This window comes from Vombatus ursinus, unplaced genomic scaffold (assembly GCF_900497805.2).
Source record: "Vombatus ursinus unplaced genomic scaffold, bare-nosed wombat genome assembly UNPS02014798.1, whole genome shotgun sequence".
Lineage (NCBI taxonomy): Eukaryota > Metazoa > Chordata > Mammalia > Diprotodontia > Vombatidae > Vombatus > Vombatus ursinus.
In genome coordinates this window covers 9034721-9043841 of record NW_020954576.1, presented here as the reverse complement: position 1 = coordinate 9043841, position 9121 = coordinate 9034721, and the positions used below count along the sequence as shown (strand labels likewise).

General features: G+C 38.3%; 1 long non-coding RNA gene across 1 annotated transcript; it reads left to right on the top strand.

Annotated features, from left to right (window-relative positions):
* The first annotated feature begins 296 nt into the window (after window positions 1-296).
* On the top strand, window positions 297-8880 carry LOC114049524. Its single transcript, XR_003569871.1, has 3 exons — window positions 297-527; window positions 8148-8264; window positions 8360-8880. It is a non-coding gene; the product is annotated as an uncharacterized LOC114049524 (long non-coding RNA).
* Window positions 8881-9121: the final 241 nt, after the last annotated feature.

Sequence of the window (9121 nt, the reverse complement as noted above, 5' to 3'; positions counted from 1 at the left end):
ACAAAATTCCAAGTGTTTCACCTTGCTTCATGATGAGGTCACGTATCAAAGAGGATTGGTTAGTGAGCCATGAAGAATGCCCCACTCAGTTAACCTTAAAAGGAGTGAGTCTGTCCCTCTGGCTTGCTGAGCATGTGAGGAATTCTGTGAGGCTCTCCCTTGGACTTTCCCTTCACCTATCTTGGTCTCTTGCACATGGCATCTAGAATATGTGTTGCCTAGCCAACCCTGAGCCTGAACCTGAGGTCCTTGGCTGCCTTCTCTGGTTTATGTTCTTTTCCCTGAGCATAGGTGACTAAACAGGAATAATGACGGATAAACTTTCTGGGAGTCGTTACCTTAAGCATGTGAGAGGTCCTCAATCAGTGCTGGCTTCACTGTAGGAAGTACCTCCCTATCTATAGCTACTACAATGTTTCTTGGAGAAAATGACCATCCACAGGAGAATGAACGCAAGCCCTGGACTGGCTTGACAGAAAACATGAACCTTGAGGGAGTTGTTTCGACAAGACAGAGCTGACATGAAGGTAAAATGGTTGTTACAGTGTCCTAAAAAAATATTGCATGCTTGGTGCTTTAATTATCACCTTTCCAAAACAGCATATAAATTACGAGCTATTGTATTGTGTTCTCAATCTTTGTCAATGCTCACTTAGGAATATTTTGTGTTTTAAGTCATTTCTTAATGAATGAAGAGCTGTCTTGTACTTGATCTATTTTCCACATTGGGTAAAGTTCTAATCTACTTTTTTGGGTTGGACAAACCTAGATTATCTTTAAGTGATTTTTTCCCCGTGAGGCTCCTGGGTGAGGGCCAGAAAACACAGGTGGAAAAGATTAACCCTTCTATTTAGAGTTTAGGCTCTTCCAAGAAGTCTACTCATGTGAGAAGTCTACTCACTGGAAGAGGCAACACCATGGCCCATCATCAGGGTCTGCTGTTAAATGGTAAAAGGAAAGATCTGTAGGGTCTATAATTATATTAAACATAATAAAAGAATTAAATTCACTGAGGAAAAATCTCAGCACACTGATCACTGAAATATAATTCTAATAGTCATTTGTTCTTTAATATACAATGTTAAAAAAGAAAAACACAAATCAACCCAAACTTTCACCTTTGAATTCTCTAATTTCTCCTATAACTCAAGAGGAGATCAGTAAAAACTGAAGATAAGCAGGAGGGATAGAATTTCCTTAGACTAATTATACACAAGGTTCTGTCTTCAGGTTTATTTTTGTCTACATGCTTCCTTCCTTGACAATCTCATCTACTCCCATAACTTTGACTATCATCATCACCAGCACTGTCATCATCATCATCATCATCATCATCATCATCATCATCATCATCATCTGACTCTTACATCTATAACTCTAGCCCTTACCTCTACTGAGCTCCATCACTACATTTTCAACTATCTACTGAACATCTTTTCCTGGATCTTCTGGCAATACCTCAACTTCCACAAAATTCACCTTTCCCTCTAAACCTATTCCTCCTGATTTCCATATTTCTGTTAATGATAGATGTTCTTAGTCACCTAGGGACACTACCCCTAAAATAGCTCCTCTTTCTATCTCATCTGCTCCATTTTAACTTGTCCCTCCCTAGTTAAGGTCTTGATTAGCTGTCACCTAAGCTATTACACTGATCTTCTACTGGTTTCGTCATCACAGTTTTAGACCAGGAGGAAACTTTAGTATCAATTATAAGATTATATTATTTTTAGAGTTGGAAGGGACAATAGAGTTAAATTAGTTCAAACTCCTTATCTTACGTAAAAAGAACTTGAGACCCCAAGATATTAAGGGATTGTTCAGGGTCATGTAGTGAATTAGAAGCAGAGGTAGAACCATAACCTGACTTCCTAACTATAAGGTCAGTGACTGCTGCTCAACACTCTGTTTCTAGTTTCTCTGTTCCCCCAGACATCTAATATCTGATTAATTTCCCTGAAGCACCCCTCTGCTCAAAAAAAATTCATAGCCCCTCCACTGCCAGGGAGGGAATATATCTATATATGTATATACACATAATGTGTATATGTATATATATATATATGTATTATATATTGTATATGTATGCATGTATATATAGTGCCTGCTAGATGCCAGTTACTGTGCTAAGAACATTATTTTAAACAAATATTATCAACAACCTCATGATAGATGTAAGTATTATCTCCACTTTACAGTTGAGGAAACTGAGGCGAACAAAGGTTAAGTGACTTGCCTAGGTTCACAGAGCTAGTAAGTATCTGAGGTTGGATTTTAACTCACGTCTTCCTGACTCCAAGATCATTGCTCTATCCACTGTATCACCAGCTTCTTCTAAATTAAATAATACCTCCCTATTAATAATGTCCAAATTCTTTGATTTGGCATTCAAGGTCTTCTCTTAGTTGGCCTCAATCTACTTTTGTAACCTTATTTCTTACTACTCCTTTCATATGTAACCTATGTACTAGGGCTCCTCAAAGCTTCTAAACTCACATGGATCAGGTCTGACACTGGGAGCCCGATCCCTGGAGGATCAATTATTCCTTTTGGCAATTGCTCCAACCTGACATACTCTAGGAAAATCTCTGAATATGCTCATGATATGGCTCTTGTCTAGGTTTCCCCAAACATGGGTAGCAAGGTCCCCAAATCCTGCACCGGCATCCTGTGTACAACATGGGCATCAGGTATGAGAGAATCTTCATACACACACACACATACACACACACACACACACACACACACACACACACAATACCCAAGATGTCAAGGACTTACAGGTGCTTACATACAGAGAAAAATACTCAAACTGATCATTAGACTCCCCTTGGAAGGAACACACACTTTGGGAGGCTTCTGAAAAAGCAATCTTTGCTTCATACTAGACTTGTGTGAGTAACTGAGCAATGGTGGGGTGGGAGGGTTGGCAAGGTGGAGAACCAATCGCTTCCTATAACATGGCCTTGGTTCTTAAGCTATAGGGCAACTCTCTGTTGGATCTTCTGTCTCCAAGTGCCATGCTGTGGAAAAAAATTTTTTTTCTCTCTTTAAAAAAGACCAGTGCTTGAAAACTCAAACTCAAGAACTTTTGAACATGGGGAATTTCCCGCATCTGATCCTTCTCAAGAAATCTCCTTTCTTTGGCTGAAGGGCTAGATTCTGAGAGCATGGTGCTTATGGAATTCAAAATCTATACCACAACCCACTTCTCCCCACTCCTGACCTCCAAAGACATTTTGAGAATTCATAAACATCATCCATGAATTATTCTTATGGACTGAGCAGGCATGTCCATGCATGTCTCTGTTACGTATTTCTGCTACAAATCCCCATTAATTGATTCTGGAATTGAAGAAGGTTGAAGAAAGAAATCACTTCATTCAATACCCTGCTTAGGAGGCAGGAGGGAAATACGGAGTCCTAAAGATGAAGAGAGCCCTTGAGTGGGTCTCATAGCTTCCTTTATACAGACTATGAAGGAATGGGGCAGCAATTCTGACAAACAAGCAAACAAGCCTGCACTTATTTAGTACCAACCATATACTATACAGGAACTATGCTAGCCACTGGGGATTGAAAATAAATGAAAAAATCCTTACTAGTAAGAAGCTTTCTTTGTAATTAAAGAGACAACTAAGTATATACAGAATAGGCATAAAGCGACAACAAAGGAGTATATAAGTATGTACAGAAAATGCACAAAGAGAATAAATAAAACATTGTTAAATGCACAGTATTTTGGGAAGGAGGGCACTAGCAGTTGAGGGAATCAGGAATGACTTCATGGAGATGGCACTGGAGTTGCATTTTGAAGGAAGAGAGATATTCAACGAGACAGAGGTAAGGATGGATTGGATAGGAGATGACTAGTTCAAAGTCATAGAGATAGAAGATGGGGAATTGTTTGTGAGGAATTGAGAGATGACCAATTTGGCTAGATTGTGGACTTGGGGATGAGTAATGTACAATGAAGTTAAAAAGATAGATTGGGTCCAGGTCATGAAGGGCTTTACAAATGCAATAGGAGTTCTGTTTTATTCTAGAGGTAATAAGACGCTACTGGAGTTTATAAAGAGTTTAGTCCTCCTGACTCTGAATCACTGATCATCTTGGAAGCAGCCCCCATTACTGGAAACTAATCAGAGGAGTTTAAAAACCAACTAGAGCATTTTATATTTGAGGACCTAGATTAAAATCCTGATGTTACGCCTTTGTAACTGAGCAAATCACTTCACCTTTCAACCTCAGTTTCTTTATCTGTAAAATAAAAGGATTGGACTAGACAATTTCTAAGGTCTCTTCTTTAGAGGTTCCCAAAGTGGGCAATGCCACACCCTGGGGGGCTCTGGAATGATGCAGGGGGAGCCATAGTAGCCTTGGGTGCAATAAGGGGGCAGTAGAAGCATAAGGAAAGAAGAGAAGATAAGAAAAATTTGAAAAACTGTTCATACATGTTTCATCTGTTGTATAACAGAGCTGAAGTCATAGTGATTACATTATTTTCCAAATAATCACACAAATGCAAGTTATAACTGGTCAGTGGTCATATCCACTTACAGGTCTTAACAAGCAAGTGTTGATAGGTGAGTGTGTAGAGCACTGCGGGGAAGTCCAGCATGCATCTGCAGGAATATGTGCGTGTAATGACTGGTTTACAATATGATACTATATGATTACGTGATGCAATATTGCATCATCAAAATTTCAATGCAGGAAACTCCCACCACAAATTTAAAATAAATTATTAAATTTAAGATGCATCATTTAAAAAATTTTTCTATTTTTTGAAATGACACAAATTTTTAAAAAAGTTAAAGGGTTAAAGAAAGTAGATTTCCCGGGGGGGGGGGTGCTGAGTAAATTTTTTTTTAGACAAATGCTAAAACTTAAATACATAATATGAAAAGAAACATTATAAACTTAAATATAAAATAAGAAAAAACAAAAATGTCATGTGCACACTAGAACATAGATGATTCAAATTACATAGCAATAATTTGTCATTTCAAGAAAGCCTATACATTAAATATTGTTCATTATGTTGAAAACTGTCCATCTTTTCTTTGCTTTCTTGTAGGTTTTCTTTTGTTCTTTGCTGTACACTTTTTACTTTGTTTTTTTTCCCCTCGCTTCCCCCCCTACCCATCACCCCAAGGCTACAGTTGAGCATTGGATATATTTATATATAGGTATTGATATATACATACACTTATACATATATACACATACATACATACATATCTACATATACTTTCCCTAAGAGATTCTACTCCTCATCTTTGTTTTTATGTTTGTGCATATATCTTTATTTTTTTTCTAGCTCTCCTAACTCCTCTACTTTACTTCTACCTGATACTTTACTCTCCTATTACTCAACCTACCCCCACTCCATCAATCCCTCCCTTATCCTCCCATTCCCCTAAATCTAAACCCCCTTCTATGTCCCACTTTTAACCTGTTTCCACACCCTTCCTCTAAAGATCACTCCTTTACCCTCTCCACCCTTCCTATCCACTTAGAGTTTTATTTTTTTCTAATTTAGAAGACTTTTATACTCTTCTAAATGTGTATTTTCTCCTCTTAAATCTATTCCTGATGAGAGTAGGTTTCCAAAACTATCAGCCTCCCTCCCCCATCTAATTTCTCTGTATTAGTTTTTAATTACTAGTAACAATCTTAGACATAGGTTTTATTTTTTCATACATAAAAGGTAAACATTCTATACTTATTTAGTCCCTTGTAATTGGTCATTGGTATGTATCTTATATTTCTCTTGTATGTCAAATCTTCTATTGAGTTCAGGGTTTTTTTGTTTTTGTTTGTTTGTTTTTTAATAAAGACCTGAAAGTCTGACAATTGATCAAATGTCAATTTTTTTTTCATTCAGAATTATGCTAAGCTTTGTTGGGTATGATATTTTTGGCCAGAAGCCCAGTTCTTTTGCTCTTTGATATACAGTGTTCCAAGAATTTCGATCTTTTAGTGCACCCACTGCTAGGTCTTGTGTGATTCTAATTGTGGTGCCACCATATGTAAATTGTTTTTCTCTTGTTACTCATAATATTTTGTCCTTGATCTGGGGGTTTCGAAATCTGACTATAACATTCCTGTGAGTTTTCCTCATAGGATCTCTTTCAGGTGGTGATCAGTAGATTTCTTCTATTTCTACTTTTCCCTCTTGTTCTACTGCTTCAAGACAATTTCCTTTAATTATTTCTTGTGTTATTGTATCAAGATTCTTTTTTTTGATCAGAACTTTCAGGTAATCTAATTATTCTTATGTTTTCTCTTCTTGATCTGTTCTCTAAATTTGTTGTTTTTCTCATGAGATTTTTTTAAAATTTTTTTATGTCTTATAACTTCGTTGGCTTCCCCTTGCCCAATTCTGATTTTCTAGGAGTCATTTTCTTCCTTAAGAGCCTCCTAGATCTCCTTTTCTAATTGGTTGACTTTCTTTTCATAATCTTTTTGTTTTTCTTGCATTATTCTTATTTTTCTCTTTAGTTTTCACTCAGTCGCTCTCATTTGATTTTTAAAGTCTTTTGTAAGTTCTTCAATGAATTCTTTTTGGACAAGTGACCATTTGACACTACTCTTTGGGGTAAAAGAGGATTTCTTTGCTTCAATATCTTCCTCTGGAGAGGAACTCTGATCTTTTCTATTCCCATAATAGCTCTCTATGGTTGGATTCTTTCTCCTTTGCCTGTGCATTTTTTTTTGGTAATAATTTAGTTTTTATAATCACCTCTAGTCCTGGAGTATAGGGGTTGTTGCCTCTAATCCTCTTCAGTTCACCATTCTGACCTTGAACTCAAACCAAGACCTCCAGCCTCCTGTAAGTGCTCACATCAGAGGCGTCCCCCCTCCCCCCAATCCCCCCACTGCTTCTCTCACCAGGAGTGTGCTGGTTCCTTCTTGTCCCCACTATGTCTCCACAACACAGCTGGGTCTGGGGTTCCTTGTCAGAAGAGGCTTCCCACTATCTTCTCCAGGTCAGATGCCTCACTGTTCCTGAGGGTAAAAGTTCCTGTGGCTGGGCCAAGGCAGCCTCCCAAACCAGCTAACCCTAGGGCTTGCTGCTAGTTGTTTAAGCAGCTTGCCACTTGTTGAAGCAGACCCTAGCCTGGAGGTGTTTACTCTTCACTGGGAGGAAATCTTGTCCAGTATTTTTCTTCAGAACTTCTCCAGTTGTCTCTGGAGAACTCTTCTTTTGCCCCTACTCTTATTTGCTCTTTGTTTGCCCTGAAGCACTATTTTATCTCTTTTGTGGAGGAAAATTTTGAGAGCTCGAAATTTTCTGACCTACTCTACCATCTTCCCAGAATCCTCTCCCATAAATTTTTTTTTGAAAAGGGGGTGGTAGGCCAAATAAGGTTGGGAACCTCTGGTAAATCTATGATCTTATGATCTTTGCCAGAAATAAGCTCTTCCTCTTGTCAACTCATAACACTTTGTGCCTTATTGTATTCTTACATTCTATATTTTTAAAATTATAACTATATGTGGATCACCTCCTTTGGCTTGGCTACGCTTCCAACTTGCAGAGGGGTTTCCCTGGGGGATAGCCATTTAAGGTTAAAGATATTCTGTGGGTCCACACTCCTAAAATTATTGTGAATAATCTCCTACCAATATATTTATCTTTCAATAGAAGATTCAATTAGTGCAAAGCAAAGCAATTTCCTGCAATAGCATAGTAAGAAGATTTACAATGCAACATTCTCCCTCAAAAGCTTATACATATACACATGTACACAAACACATACAACACCAATGGGGAGAGTGGGCCAGTACAAACAGATCAATCATGAGGGCACCACACCAAGGGAATGTTCAGTTACATAACTCATCAACCTTTCATGGTTACTTTTTGATATCCTCATAATATCCTTGCACTGCTCCTCACAAGGCTCCTCACATTCCTGGTTGCTCGCTTTGCTTTATGTTCCTTTCCCTGAGTATAGGTGAATGAACAGTAAATTGTGAGAGATGAACTTTCTGGGAGTTGTTATCCATCTCTGCTGGAGGAGTCTTCTTGCTAGTTCCCCTGGGCTTGCTTTTGGGCTGGAAACTTGGTTTCAGTATTTGATCATGCTCTCTACCATATTTTCATTTTCATCTTCTACCATCTTCATTATGCTCAGCCAAAATTCTGGCCCAGGGTACTACAATGAACTTTCAGAAGGAACCAGAACCCATATCAGGACACCAGAAGGAGTGTTGGCTCTGGGGACTGCCATCTCTTGAGTGATTTAACAGTTGTAAGTATATCTCAATGTCTCTCACCAGTTTGACTTGATTGGTCTACAAAGTCTACTTTGCTCAATTCTATGCTGTTCTGTGCTTTTGCTTCAAGGCATCATTGGCAGTGGATTGGAGGAGAAAAAAGAAACCCCATCTTCTACTCTTGGTTCTACTCTTCAAGGAACACAGAGGAAAATGTGAAGAGCAAACTCCACGGCCAAGTCTCTCCTCAGAGCTGAATGGCATAGAGTAGAATCATTTTGACTTTTATCTGGGCTACAAGTGACATGGCTGATTTTTCTAGCCAATCATTAGAAGTGACCTGTGTTCCTCAGTTGCTCTCATCCAATGCCCTAAAATTCTATTTAGTTGTTTGAGAGCTTCATTACACTTGGTTAGCAAGTTATTTAAGAAAATTAATTTGTACTACATTATCAGGTTGTATATTTTAATTCCTCTACTAAGGCAACCTGGTATGGTGGAGAGAGAGAGAGTTGTCTTTGAAGCCAAGAAGACTTCCATTTAAGTCCTGCCACAGATCTAGTCCCTGTCTTTATCTCCAGTATAAGGATGTAAGTAAGGACTATGTCTTTTTGTTTTTTAGGCAATTGAGGTTAAGTGACTTGCCCAGAGTTATACAGCTAGTATCTAAGGCTGAATTAGAACTCAGTTCCTCCTGACCCCAGGGCTAGTGCTCTATCCACTGTGCCATCTAGCTGCCCCATGTCCTATTTATTTTTAAATTTCCTCATGGTGCCTTGCACAGAATAGGAGTGCCATAAATATTGATTGAGTATATCAATGGTACAATTTTTCTGTCAGTCAATCAGGCTCAACCTTTTAAGAGTCATCCTTGATTATTTCTTTATCTACA